Source organism: Solea solea, chromosome 14 (genome assembly GCF_958295425.1).
Source record: "Solea solea chromosome 14, fSolSol10.1, whole genome shotgun sequence".
Classification (NCBI taxonomy): Eukaryota; Metazoa; Chordata; class Actinopteri; order Pleuronectiformes; family Soleidae; genus Solea; species Solea solea.
In genome coordinates this window covers 4,309,627-4,323,597 of record NC_081147.1, presented here as the reverse complement: position 1 = coordinate 4,323,597, position 13,971 = coordinate 4,309,627, and positions in this window count along the sequence as shown.

Genomic DNA, 13,971 nt, shown 5'->3' with positions numbered 1-13,971 from the left:
GTAATTATAATTAGTGAAATACACAAGCCTTTACTTGAAGAAGTCTCTGTATCTCCATACGATAAAACCTCTTTCACCCCCTGTGGACGTCCGAGTAACTACCAAAGCCCTGTGCTTTATAGGACAAGCAAGGTTCTACAGTTCTGCGGTAAGTCATGTGTTGTTGAGCTGTCTTAACGTAGTGTTACTGGCCAACTGAGAAGTGCAGACACAGTCACTTTGGTACATGTAGGTAGTGTGAGCCAGTTGTTTAGGGGAGCACCCTTGGCAGAAGACACATTTTTGTCACGAAGCGTCAAGTCTGTTAGTGTTTTTGTTTTGCTTAGTTTAGTTATTGTGTTAGTTTAGGTTTAAAGTCACGTTAAGTTCATGTCACTTTTGGTGTGGGTATGATTTTCACTTCCCCTTTTATTTTGGTAAATGTCATAGTTTCCTCAGTTGTTTTGACACATCTTCCCTAATACCCTCATGCACTTCACCTGGTGATCCTTAAGTAATCACTCCCACCTGCCCTTGATTCCCTCTCCCCTATATAGTGTCCCCAGTTCCCTTGTCATTTGCCACTGTGTCATTTATGCTCGTAGAGATCATGTCAGAGTCCCAGTTGTTTCGCCTTTTGCTTGTAAGCTCAAGTGCCAATTCTTGTCTTGTTTTTCCTCCTTCTGTTAAGAAGTGATTTTGATTTTGTCAAGTATAGCCTAGTTTAGTTTCTCCTTCTACGAAGAAGTGATTTTGATTTCAAGATCTCAAGAGGAAAATAAAGACTCTTGATTCATTCATCGTGCCTCCTCTCTCGTGCATTTGGGTCCAAGCAGTGCATTCACCGTTCCTAAAGTTTTTTCAGTATGAGGTGATTTAGAAGCTACAATTGTGACATGATTAAAATATGATTTTGAAGTCCTACGGCATCTCTAGGTTTAGTTTTAGCACTAGAGCCCACTTCTGGAACTTTTCAAGACATGATATATAGCAATATTTAGCTGTAATGCTGCAGTATGAAGCTGTTTTGCTTTACTCGTGCTCCGCGCTTCTTCCGCCGGTCGTGACGTAAAATTCAACACTGCATGCTACATGGGAATGGTCAACATAGACACAAAACAAAAACTGCTATGCTGAGGAATACATGTGGAGCTGACAGGCTTAATCAGGTCTCTCCCTCACTGCCAACATTGCTGCAACAGCTCGATCTTGCAGATACATGTTGTACAACATTAGAAGGATACGGCCTCTTCTAACCCAGAAGGCGGCACAGGTTCTGGTCCAGGCTCTTGTCATCTCACGCTTGGATTACTGCAACTCCCTCCTGGCTGGTCTCCCTGCGTGTGCCATACGACCCCTGCAACTCATCCAGAATGCAGCAGCTCGACTGGTCTTCAACTTACCAAAATTCTCCCACACTACACCTCTCCTCCGCTCCCTTCACTGGCTTCCTGTAGCTGCTCGCATCCGCTTCAAGACTCTAGTGCTTGCGTTCCATGCTACAAACGGATCCGGTCCAGCCTACATCCAGGACATGATCAAAACCTACACCCCAGCCCGCCCACTTCGCTCTGCATCGGCAAACCGGCTCGCTGCCCCCTCACTGAGAGGATCGCAGAGGCATTTACAGAACTCGAGACTGTTCACTGTCCTCGCTCCCAAATGGTGGAACGAGCTCCCCATCGACATCCGGACAGCGGAAAGCCTCCACATCTTCCGCCGCCGACTAAAAACACATTTCTTCCGACTCTACCTCGACTAAGACGATAACGACGACGACAAAAAAAAAAATAAATAAATATATATATATCGCACTTATGACTAGCACTTCATAGTTTGATTTACTTGAAGCTCTTACTTACTTCTAGCTCTTATTTGTACCCAAATGTTTGAATGCACTTATTGTAAGTCGCTTTGGATAAAAGCGTCTGCTAAATGACATGTAATGTAATGTAATGTAATCAGCATTGTGTGAACTCAATCTACAATCTACAGATACAGGGCTATTCATTTTCAGAAGCGGGTGGGCCTAAAAGGAAAATAGCTGGTGGTCCACACAGAACATTTGTCTTGTTCTTGTTGGACTTTCATCGGGCCCGTGGACTGCTAGTTGAATAGGCCTGATCAACAGCCTAATCCAGTGCCCACTGCTCTGTGTTGTCAATTTACACACTTGCTAGATTTTATAAGCAAGCCATGTGAGCTACAGTCATATTACACAGTACTTTATGTATGAAAAGATGGTGTTGAAGTAACCTTTCCTTCTCAGTTTTTTGGCTATTGTCACAACAGGTGCCTTCACTATTATTAACTCTGCCAAGGAGGTTATATTTTCTGCCAAGTTTGTCTATTTTTGAGCAGCGTAAATCAAAAAGCAATGGAAGTATCTGGAAAATGAAATTTTGGGGACATTGGCTACTGTTCAAGGAAAAAACAAAGTGATTAGATTTTTGTGGCAACATAGACAATTGTGTGTGCAAAATACGGTTACTGACTAATCCAATTCTCCAAGCTGATGTCACTGTCAGCAGACAGTTAGTGACTATGACCTGCCAACACTAGTTAGTGAAGCACCCAAATAAGTAACCAGATTTATTCTTGCCTGCTAGAACCGTACCCCCTCCGTACAGCTTTGATTGATCAATCTTGATTGATGGTATCACAATGTTCTGTCTCTCCAAATTGTGGAGTACAATCATCATTTTTTAAATTAATTCCAGTCCGAGCTGACCTTGGGTGAGAGGCAGGCTCACCCTGCTCAGTTCACTAACAAATCACAGGATTGCACAGAGATAAACAACCATTTACACTGCATTAAGTCAATTTATCCAAATCTGCATGTCTTTGGATCTGGGAGGAAGATGGAATACCTTGAAAACAACCCAACCACACCAGGAGAACATGCACACTCAGCAGTGACCTTCTGCTGTGTAAAGGATAACGCTAGTGTGTAACTTCTCACAGTGAAAGTATTGGAAGCAGATTCCCCACTATGTCTCTTGTATTGGATGTTCAAATGTGTTGGGGTCTATCTTGGCACATGTCTCCCTTTAAAAAAATAGGTTCTTAATCTCAAACAGATTTTATATGTGGTTAAAAAAATAGTCAGTAAGTGATTCAATAAAACCATTTAGGAGTTCACAGTATCTTGCACTTCACAAGATAAGTGCATATTGGAATACAATGTGGTCATGGAGGTACAACTGCATGTGTGTGTGTTTGGTAACAATGACAGAGCTCAGCAATGTTCCCCTTTGTCTTGTTATCAGCAATAATCACCCATTATTCATTTAGTCTTTTCGATTGCCGGACTGCAGTCGGGCAGCAATGATACCCAGCGAGAGAAAGGTTGGGACAGATAGAGCAGGGCAAGAGGCAGACAGAAAAACAGAGGGATGAGAGTGGTGGAGGAGATCACACATGGTGATAAAAAATGAGAGCACAGCAGTTGAAAGATACAGGGATAAGGAGAGGAGGTAAGAGAGCGACACAGCAGAAAGAGGGGTGAGGAGCAAAGATGAGTGGTAGAGAGATAGACGGGAGATGACAAAGATGTTGTAGGTTAACAGATGGGACACAACAAGACAGGATGAAAGAGGCCCACAGGAAGGAGGCTTGAAGAGCAGAGAGTGATGTGGAAAAAGTCCGAGACTACAGAGAAATGGAATGAGGAAAGATAAGGATACCAAACCAAGGTCCTGGAGTGGCCTGCACAGAGCCCAGACCTCAATCCTATTGAGAATCTGTCTCAGGTGCTCATGCTGAATGTCCATGCTCGGAAACCACGCAATTTGGACCAGCTGGAACAATTTGCAATGGAAGAATGGGCCAAAATCCCTCAGGAGACCTGTGCCAACCTAGTAAAGAACTACTTTAAGAGGTTGTTTTCAGTTGTGGCTCAGAAAGGGTACTCTATTGACTATTAATGGCCAGGGGGCTAATAATTTTGGACGTCTCATTTTTGCCCTTTTTTGTTTCAATTCAGTGTATCAATAAAATATTCACATCAAACTTAGTGGACATTTTGTCTTTGTTATTTTGGAAACAAATGCAATACAAACACTTGTTGTTAATGGTAATTTCCAGAGAGAAATAAAGAGTTTTGTCTAATTTCACAAGGGGGGCTAATAATTTTGGCCTCAACTGTAAGTGAAAGAGGAGTGAAGTGACTTGTGTATAGAGACATACAAAAAAAGGAGGGAACTGTTTCAAATGTGAACTCATAAAGATGCATTCCTCCATCTTCTCTGTGCTCTTTTTCTCTTTTTAAATCACTGATCGTGTTCCCAGCTGCAATTATCCTGACTTTAATATTTTCTCTCTCTCACTCTTTCTGTGGCTGATACTACTAATTTAGTTCTTAGATTAGAGTTTTTCAAAACACACAGTACATTCAATATGTAGTACGTCATGTGTTGAGTCCCAAAGACTTCAAGATTTAAAGAATCAGAGTTTATTGCAATTATAATTGAAATTTACAGCTGTTTGTTGATTTAGTTCAAATGTAAATATAGATAAATAAGGCAATATAAGAAAAAGATTGCTTTTAACACAGACAGTCCACCAAATTGTGATACATTGATTTGAACACAAGTCATCATATTTACTTTTTTTATTATTATTACAAAGTCTGTTTATATATGTTCACTTTATTCATATTATGTCATCATACAGGTGTAAGATATAATGCCTTGTTTACTAAATTTTGAACACTTTACGCTCCAGAGGTCAGAGAAACGATCAATATTAATTAAATTTAGGCTTGTCAGGCGATCAAAAATGAATGAATTAATTGCATGGTTTGTGAATGATTAAATTAAATTAATGGCATATAATCAATATTTGTATTAATCTGCAAGGTACACAGTACAACAAGTAACATTCAAGTGTAAATATAAGGTATGTGGTGCTGCAATTCCATCACTTCCATCAGTTTGTTGATGGAAACTGTGAATAGGAATTGGTGAAGAATTGGAAAATATGACTCTTACTATCTGTTACTAACTACTGTTACTAAACACTATCACTTGATAGAGGCAGTAATTGTGTGCGCTGTGTTATACAATTGCCGATTTTCTCTTGGTGCAGGAAGTAAGACAAAAAAATATTCCAATAATGTTCACATCAAATGAAAGGTCCCTTATCAAGGAGATAAAACTCTGTCAATCAGTTAAGTATTCTTTTGTGGTGTTTCATGTAAAACCATAATGCAAGAGTCCATTGTCACGTGTTATCCTGCTTCATTTGCCAGCATGTGTTTACGTGGAGTTGTGTGGTGTATGGAACACAGGACTCCGCCTCTGAATGTGGAACTGCAAAATAGACGTCATTATAATCATGAGTCATCAGTCCTGCATCCTGACTGGCTGCACTTCGCGTTAACAACTGGTGTGTGCTAGTCAGTTGAGTAAGACCTCTAAAATTGCTCCTCGACTTTGATGTTCATGGTGCAATTTTATTTTCAGACTTCGACTTTGAAATTGGAATTTAACAGTCAAAAATGTTTATATCTTTGTTGTTGCCTCTCGTGTACTATTCCCTTAAATTGACTTCAAGTCTTAAGATCAGAATCTAAAACTTTTTTATATTGGCAATCTAAAACTAAAATTTGTTAAGCTTAAAATTTGGAATTTAAAAATATGTTTGAACTTAAATTTTGTAAAAGCATACCCTGTTGGCTATGGGACAGCATTAGCGTCAATCGCTGAAAGAACCTATTTTTCCTTGAATGTACTAATTACGACATGTCCTGAAATTTAGAATTTCTCAAACTGTGGTACGTGTACCACCAGTGGTACGAGAGCTTCCCCTTTCTAAAATCTTAGAAAAGGCAGTTGCCAATCAATTATGTGAATATGTGCGCATTAATGGCTTGTTTGAAGATTTTCAGTCAGATTTTAGATTGTATCATAGCACAGAAACAGCACTAGTTAAAGTTAGTAACCACCTTCTCTTTGCCTCAGATAAGGTCTAGTCTCTTTACTTGTTCTGTTAGATTTTAGTGCTGCATTTGGCACAATTGATCATGATAATTTATTGCAGAGACTGGAGCATTATCATGTTAATGATAATGCCTCTTTGCAAACAAAAGTTAATTGTGGAGTTCCACAAGGCTCAGTGCTTGGGCCTATACTTTTCACCTTATATATGCTTCCTTCAGGGAACATTATTAGAAAGCACAACATACACTTTCATTGTTATGCAGATGACACACAGCTATATTTATCAATGAGGCCGGATGAAACAAATCAGGTTTTTCAACTTCAGGAATGTCTCAGAGACATTAAGTCCTGGATGACCTGTAACTTTCTACTTTTAAACTCAGAAAAAACTGAGGTCATTATACTCGGCCCTAAACACCTCAGAGAAAAACCTTCTGACCACATTGTCATCTCAGATGACATCACCATGGCTTCCAGTTCCACTGTGAGAAACCTTGGAGTTATTTTTGACCAGGACATGTCACCTGCAGAATATTATGAAAATTAGAAACATTCTGTCCTTAAAGGACTCTGAAAAACGAGTCCATGCTTTTGTTACATCTAGATTAGATTACTGTAACTCCTTGTTATCAGGATGTTCCATCAAGTCTGTTAGAACCCTTCTGTTAATTCTAAATGCTGCAGCATGAGTTCTGACAGGAAGTAGAAAGAGAGACCATATAACTCCAGTGTTAGCTTCTCTACACTAGCTCCCCATACAGTTTAGAATTCAATTTAAAATCCTCCTCACGTACAAAGCACTTAATGGTCAGGCCCCTTCATACCCGAAATACCTAGATTTACCTTATCACCCTAACAGATCACTTAGGTCCCAAAATACAGGTTTTACTTGTTGGTTCCCAGAGTCTGTAAAGAGCAGAATGGGAGGTAGAGCCTTCAGTTACCAGGCTTCTCTGCTGTGGAACCAGCTTCCAAAGACAGTTCGGGAGGCGGAAACACTCTCTGTATTTAAAGTTAGACTTAAAACATTCCTTTTTGATAAGCTTATAGTCAGAGCTGGTTCAGGGAAACCTGGACCATCTCTTACATATGCTGCTATAGACCTAGACTGCTGGCGGAATTCCTGTGGTGCACACACACTCACTCTCTCACACTCAGGGTATGAATATGACTTCATTATATGTCATTAACCTTGTTCTTACTCTCCCTAGTTTGTGTCTTTCTTTCCTTCCTTTCCTCTCTCTCTCTCTCTCTGTCCTCATCTTGCAGGTTGCAGGATCCAGATCCAGTTTCAAGGCTATTATTATTATTATCATACATATCATCACCATTATTATTATGCTATAATTAAAAGTCGATATCAGTATCATTTGTATGAACAATTTCTGCTGCTGCTTATATAAATTAAAAATTGTAGTGCTATAAACATGTCATCACTGACTCTAACTGTCCTGTATAAACTTATAACTTGATACAGTTGTTGTCTGCTCCTGTTCTCTTTCTTCTGTCTCTACCTCATCTCTATCTCGTCCTTTTTGTCCCCCATTTTTCCTTTCACCCCAACCGGGTGAGGCAGATGGCTGCACATCTTTGAGTCAGGTTTTGTCAGAGATTTCTTCCTGTTAAAAGGGAAGTTTTTTTTCTCTCCACTGATGCCTAGTGCTTGCTCATTGTGTGAACTGTTGGGTTTCTCTGCCCTCCTTGATGTTGTCTATGTACAGTGCCTTGAGATAAAGTATGTTATGATTTGGCGCTTGTGGCAGTGGGGTGTGGTTAGAGTGGCGGCTGCTGGAGGAGAGGGAGGAGTGGCTTAGCCGGTGATCAGACAGCTGGACAGAATCAGGTAATCAGTCAGCTATATAAGCACGCTCGTAATCTGATTCTGGGCTCTTGCAGTGGGCTGGGTCCAGAGAGAGGAGCAGAGTGGAAACGGGCTGCAGGAACGCAGTGGATGCAGCCCCCAGCCGTCAGAGCGATGGCGGCGCTTTTTGTTGAGATGTTAAGTCATTTCAGTTTGGACTTTATTTGTTTATGCCACATTTGACAATAAACTGGATTATTTTCACAAGAAACACAGAGTCTTACATCCTTCCTGAACCAACCGTGAGCAGTGAAGCCAACAGCGCTATACAAATAAAATTGAATTGAATTGGTGCTTGGAGGAAATATGTTCTACTGAATATACCAGGCTATGTGATCAGAGTACGCGCCACACGGTTGATGTAGTGGTTAGCACTCTTGCCTTTGCCAAAGAAGACCTGGATTTGAGCCCCAGTTGGAATAAGGCCTTTCTGCATGGAGTTTGCATGTTCTCCCCATGTGCCTGGGTTTTCTCCGGGTTCTCTGGCTCCCTTCCACAGTCCAAAAACATGCAATATGGGGATTAGATAAATTGGACACTCTAAATTGACCGTGTGTGAGAGCGAATGGTTGGTGCTCTCTCTCTCATCTCCTCTGTGACTCGACTGCTCAACTGTGATGCATTCACTGATGCTCGTAAAATCTGCTGAATCTGGCTATCGTCTCCTCTGACAGCATTGCACATACACTTGTGTTACTTTGAGAGCTCAATATTTCCTCAGGTGGTACTTGGTATACAATGTTTCAGAACCACTGCATAATGGCAACACCATATTTCATCTTATTTTGAGCTATTTTACATAAAATTGTATTAGCTGCAGTTTCAACACTCGTCCTGGTGCAACCCCACATTCTGTCTGTTATTTACCGCATAGCAGCAACATTTCATCATGACGCCATGAACATTAACAGCAACACCCTCTCTGTTCAACTTTTACTGCACCTCATCGTTAAAATAGAATTACTCCTTTTTTTGGGGCTTTTGAGATTGTGCTCACATGACTCATCGTGGACAATGAAAAATCTTTCATTTTACAAGGGAACTGTAGTTTAATAGGAGGGATTAGGTTAAGGTGCAGTACACAAGTTCAGCACAAAACATTAATCTGGCCACCTGAGAAAAATACGGAACAGGAGATAAGGGATGTTGGGACGTGTTCATATTAATTGAGGTGGTTGATTATGAGAGGAGGTGTTTATGAGCTTCTCTGCTGGAGTTTATGTGGAAAAACTTTTCACTCACAGTTTGGAAATACCAACTTTAATAAAACAGTACAACAAGATGGAGTGATCAGTAGTTAGTTTTGGTTGCTAATTCTACACATTCAGGCCTCGTTGACCAACTCTTTAAAACCTTTTAGGGTTTTTTTCAATTATATAGTAGATAACATTGCAGGATTCTTATTTCCAACGTTAAAAAAACCCCACATTATTTTAATTATTTTACAAAACAATTTGTCCAATTTGCCTGACATGGTTACACCACAGTTCAGTTAAGTTAAATAACACTTGAATCTAACGTAGAATACACACTTTTCAAAGAAGGCATTTAGGAATTTAAGAAGATATTGATGAATGCAAACTGTACACTTGTTGACATCAGTCTGACATATAAATTAATATATTTCATGCGAAACAGCTTCATACAGCAGCACAGTGGCTGAGAAGATTCAGTTTTGTGGTAATTACTCGAAAGTCCACAGGGGGCGATGTAGGTTCAACACTGGAACTTAAAGCAGGAGAACGTGTGAGGAAATATTCAGACTTCTGAATGCTTCCCGCATGCTGTGTGCCATATTTTCACTCTGTTTTGAACACAGCTGTGACCACAGTTAATTTTTAGAAGTTGAGGACACTACAACTTTGCAGGGATATTTAATGGTGAACATGACACGCTGCTGTGTCACACGCGCTCTATGTGGTTAAGATGCACAGCAGGTGTTTGAGCTACACAGAGGGACGTCAGAGTTACTGAGAGAGGAAAATACGTTGTTGATATTGTTCATTTGGTTGCCAAAGTTTGTCATTTTGAGAATCACTCTCGTATGTATTTAACATCCATTTATTTATACACATGGAATTAAAGGGGCAGTGACGATTATATCATCTTGTTCTGTTTTGTTTACATATGGCATAACAATAACAATAAATAAGCCCTTTGTGTGAGAAGGATCATTACCACTGCACTGTTAAAGACTAATAACAATGAATAATGAGAAAAAAAACATTCTCAGAAAGTCACTGCTCTGTTAGATGGTAAACAGCTATTGGCTGGGATAATGTATAAAAATGAAAATGTTATTATAATTATACTCAAGAGTGTTTTTTCACTGAGGTTAGTCCTTCTTCCCCTCTACTGTTACATTCTCATTTCTCTCCACTGCGTTCTTTGTTTTTGGAGCCTCTCTTATCAAGACACAGTTGATTGGAATCTCATTAGTCAGAAATATGGAGAAACGAGAAGAGAAAATGAACAACAAATCAGCCTCGCACTCTCAAACACAGACTCACACACACCTTGCACACGCTGGAACAAGCTGCACACCACACAGCGACGCCGTAACACTTCACCACAGAGATAATTAGACCCACATCCAGATCATTGTCTCTCACTGTGAGCTCCAAACACCACTGATTACATGACGCTGGCAACACAAACGCACACACACAGAAACCAAGAAGCTCACAGTGCACACACACACAAACACACACACACAGTATTAATAGGACCATGCCATTTCCCAGCCAACAGAGGCCATAACATTCTCTGAACCAGCAAATCACTTTTCATCCCCTTTAATGCAACTCCTCAACTTTCTCATTTTATCGTTTCTCTCCACTCATTTGTTTCTGTCTCTCCACAGCTCTGTTGCTTTCTCTCTCTCTCTCCCACTGTCTCTCAGCCTCGATCTCTCAGAGTAACACCGCCGCCAGTCCAGTGGCTTGTGCAGGGGGGAGAAATGAAGTTAGCAGAGCAGTCGTAGTTGGTCTCTAGAGCCCCAATTGGAGTGAGAACAACAGTATATGACATACAGTATATTGTACAACAGTTGTAACAAGAGACCCTGAGCGCAAATCCTACGTTGTGTTACTTTAAAGACACATAAACTTGTTCGTCTGACTGAAATCTTATTGATTCAATATAGTACCTCCTCAATGTGGGAGGAGTCATTACTGCATATATGGAGCATGACCTACGAAAGGGTTCCAAACTTTTATTTTCCTGACTCAAGCCTTCAAGTGTCAACCAAAACCAACCAATGTGTGCGCTTTTTTTACAACAACTTCCCATTTCAAATTAAAATAATTCTAAAGGTTTTCTTTGCTAAATCCACTTTCTTTTATTTGTTTTACCAGGCCTTTATTGTGAAATAATTATTTGAGAATGCTGAGTCAGCATTTCCCTGTAGTTGCAGGACTTTCAAATGCACAGCTCCTGGCAAGTCCTTTTTGTTTCCTATTGTTCCCCAGTCCCTACAATCAATGGATGCAGCTTTAAAATAGCTATTTAGTTTTTTTTTTTTTATGCCTTAGCACTATTAAAAAAACTGTTGGTATTTGCAGGATAGTTGAACTTACTTTCCATTTGTGTTACAGTGCTTCTCCAACAACTTCCATGACTCATTCTGGTTGTCTTTTTCTCTGAAAACATTACAGCAGTTGTGACCATTAGACGAGTTTGAAAGCTGATAATGAAAACCTTGAAGTACTTAATTGCTTAACGGGCCTAGTTTCAGCCTCTTGTCTTGTCAGTAAACAGCTTTTTGTATTCAATTAAGTTTGTTTAATTTTTCATGAGGTCTCTAATGAGGAAGACTGACCTGACAAGTGTAAAGCAGCAGGGGAACTTTTAAAAGGAAGTAACTTTAAAAGTTAGATACTTACGTGTTTGAAAAAGGCTGCATTGATAGTCTGACTATACCAACTCTTTAGCTGAAAGATTTCAAATGTTGCTTTATTTAAGGTGCTTCAGAAGTATGCCTGTGTCATCTGGTGTCACATTTCTGTCTCTAAACTGTAAACACCCATTCAGTACTGATGGATGGAAAAAAACGCAGAGGAATAAAAATTGTGTCCTAAATATAGAATCCATTCTCTGTATTCACAAGAAGGCTGGATATATTTTTTATTTTTTTTGCACTTTTGAGTTTAAGAGCCAACATTAACAGCCTGACTTATCACCGACATTAATATGCCGCTGAGATTATTGTAGTGAGAAGCTCTCAGCAATCACTCATGACTTTCCTCAACACACACACACACACACTCACATACTTTCGTAATGGGAAACGCAAGAGCCACAATTAGAAAGTTGGGGCAACTCCACGTTTTCAATTAAAACTTGAAAGGCAGAAACCATTTGACATTAATAACTTAGACGCGTGCGGTCACTGCTGTGTCAAACGCTTTGTAATTAATTGTGTCTACACGAGTCTGAAGGGTCAAAACTGTCCTCCAGTTAGAGAGCATAATTGTCCATAATGAATTCAATTGGCGAGTGTATCATGTGTTCGCATGTCACCAGAGCCCTTTGCAGTACTTTTCACGGGGAAATTCTACCTTGAAGGGATAATTCATGATGTGATGCCACATAGTCAGAAGTGACTGCATTGCGCTAACCCCAGCGCTGAGAACCAGCATGAACCCCAAGGGGGACACAAGAGCCACCACTTACTGTTACACAGCATTTTCTGACTGTAACAGAAGATTGTCACCCTATACTCTCAGTTCCAAAGAAATCTTAATTTTTAGCTCACATGGACAATTTGTCTATTCCTGCCTTGTTTTTTATACGTTTATGACAATCAGAATTAAAGACTTCAAACAACAATGTCACAAAATATCACATTTAAACTGACAGATGGTGGCAACAGTGGAACAACTCCTGTGTGCCGAGGTGTAAAATGATTGATTTTACCAACAAACACCACACAAACAGTTAAAATATTGACATGCCACAATAATAAACCAGTAAATATACCAATACATAAGAAATAAATAAAATACAATATTCCAAATGTTAACATATTCAAATTCACCATCATTTAAAAGAGGCACTGTTTGTGTTGAGCAGCCCGATTGCAGAAGGAATAAATGACTCGGAATAGCGATTCGTCAAGTCGTTGGAAACTGTCAAATAAAATAGCTGGCTGGACAGAAACTGGGTGTGTTTGTATCAGGGTATAATTGCTTCGAAATACACATCAATCAGTCTTCATAGCCTTCGATTAAGCCTTTTAGACAAGGGTCTTGCTTCATGGTGGCCACCAGCTTGAGCGGACATGTTCCTATAGTAGCCCGAATGGACAAACGTGCCACGGTATGTGTTTTGCACTATCCTTTCTGGTACGCAGTCCTTAGTTTGTTTACAATCATCATTAGATGTCCCAGACTCTTTTTTTACACACTGGACTTTTAAGTTATTAGTAGCTAAAATGATCTTTTCCTTGTTTAAGTGAGAGCAAGTGTCCATGACTTAAACTGGTTTTTGGCACAGGTGGTGCACAGTCAGCTTTGACTTTGTGTCAACTGTACCTCATACAACCTCACTTACACACATCTGAGCAATTTCATAAATTCTTAAATTCAGATTATCTTTTTTACTGAAGCTCCAATTTAATGCCATATATTTGTCATGTCACACACTGAACTGTATACACACTCTTGTGTTATAACAGTGACATTTATGGGTAATCCATTAATAGGACTGGTTTAGCACTCCTCCAAATGGAGCCGTTTGACTCAGACTAGATAATCCAATCAGCTCTAATGGGATTACTTTGTAAAAAAAAAAGCTGTATAAAGGAGTGATGGCTGTAAAATGGAGGATAAGTAGGATACCTGTTTATTTCCAAAACCACAACAGAAAATTGTGCTATTTATCAAATATAAACAAAAAAAACAACAATGGTTCATTTGGAGGGTGATGACATGTCAGAACACTGCAAATGTAGATGAATTTAGAAGTGTTCCAGGGATTATTGTGATTTGCCATGGCTATTTTTGGAGGTCAGGGCAACATAGCCAGTTCCCCTTGTCTTTTGCAACTGAGTTACAAGAGGTAGTGGTGGAAATCTGCCCCTATCAAATGGAACGCCCCCTTCAAGAATGTGATGTCATCAGCATTCACTCTTGGGTCAAATGACTGCAATGCACTGCACGCAGGTTTTTATTGGCATGGCTCTCACTG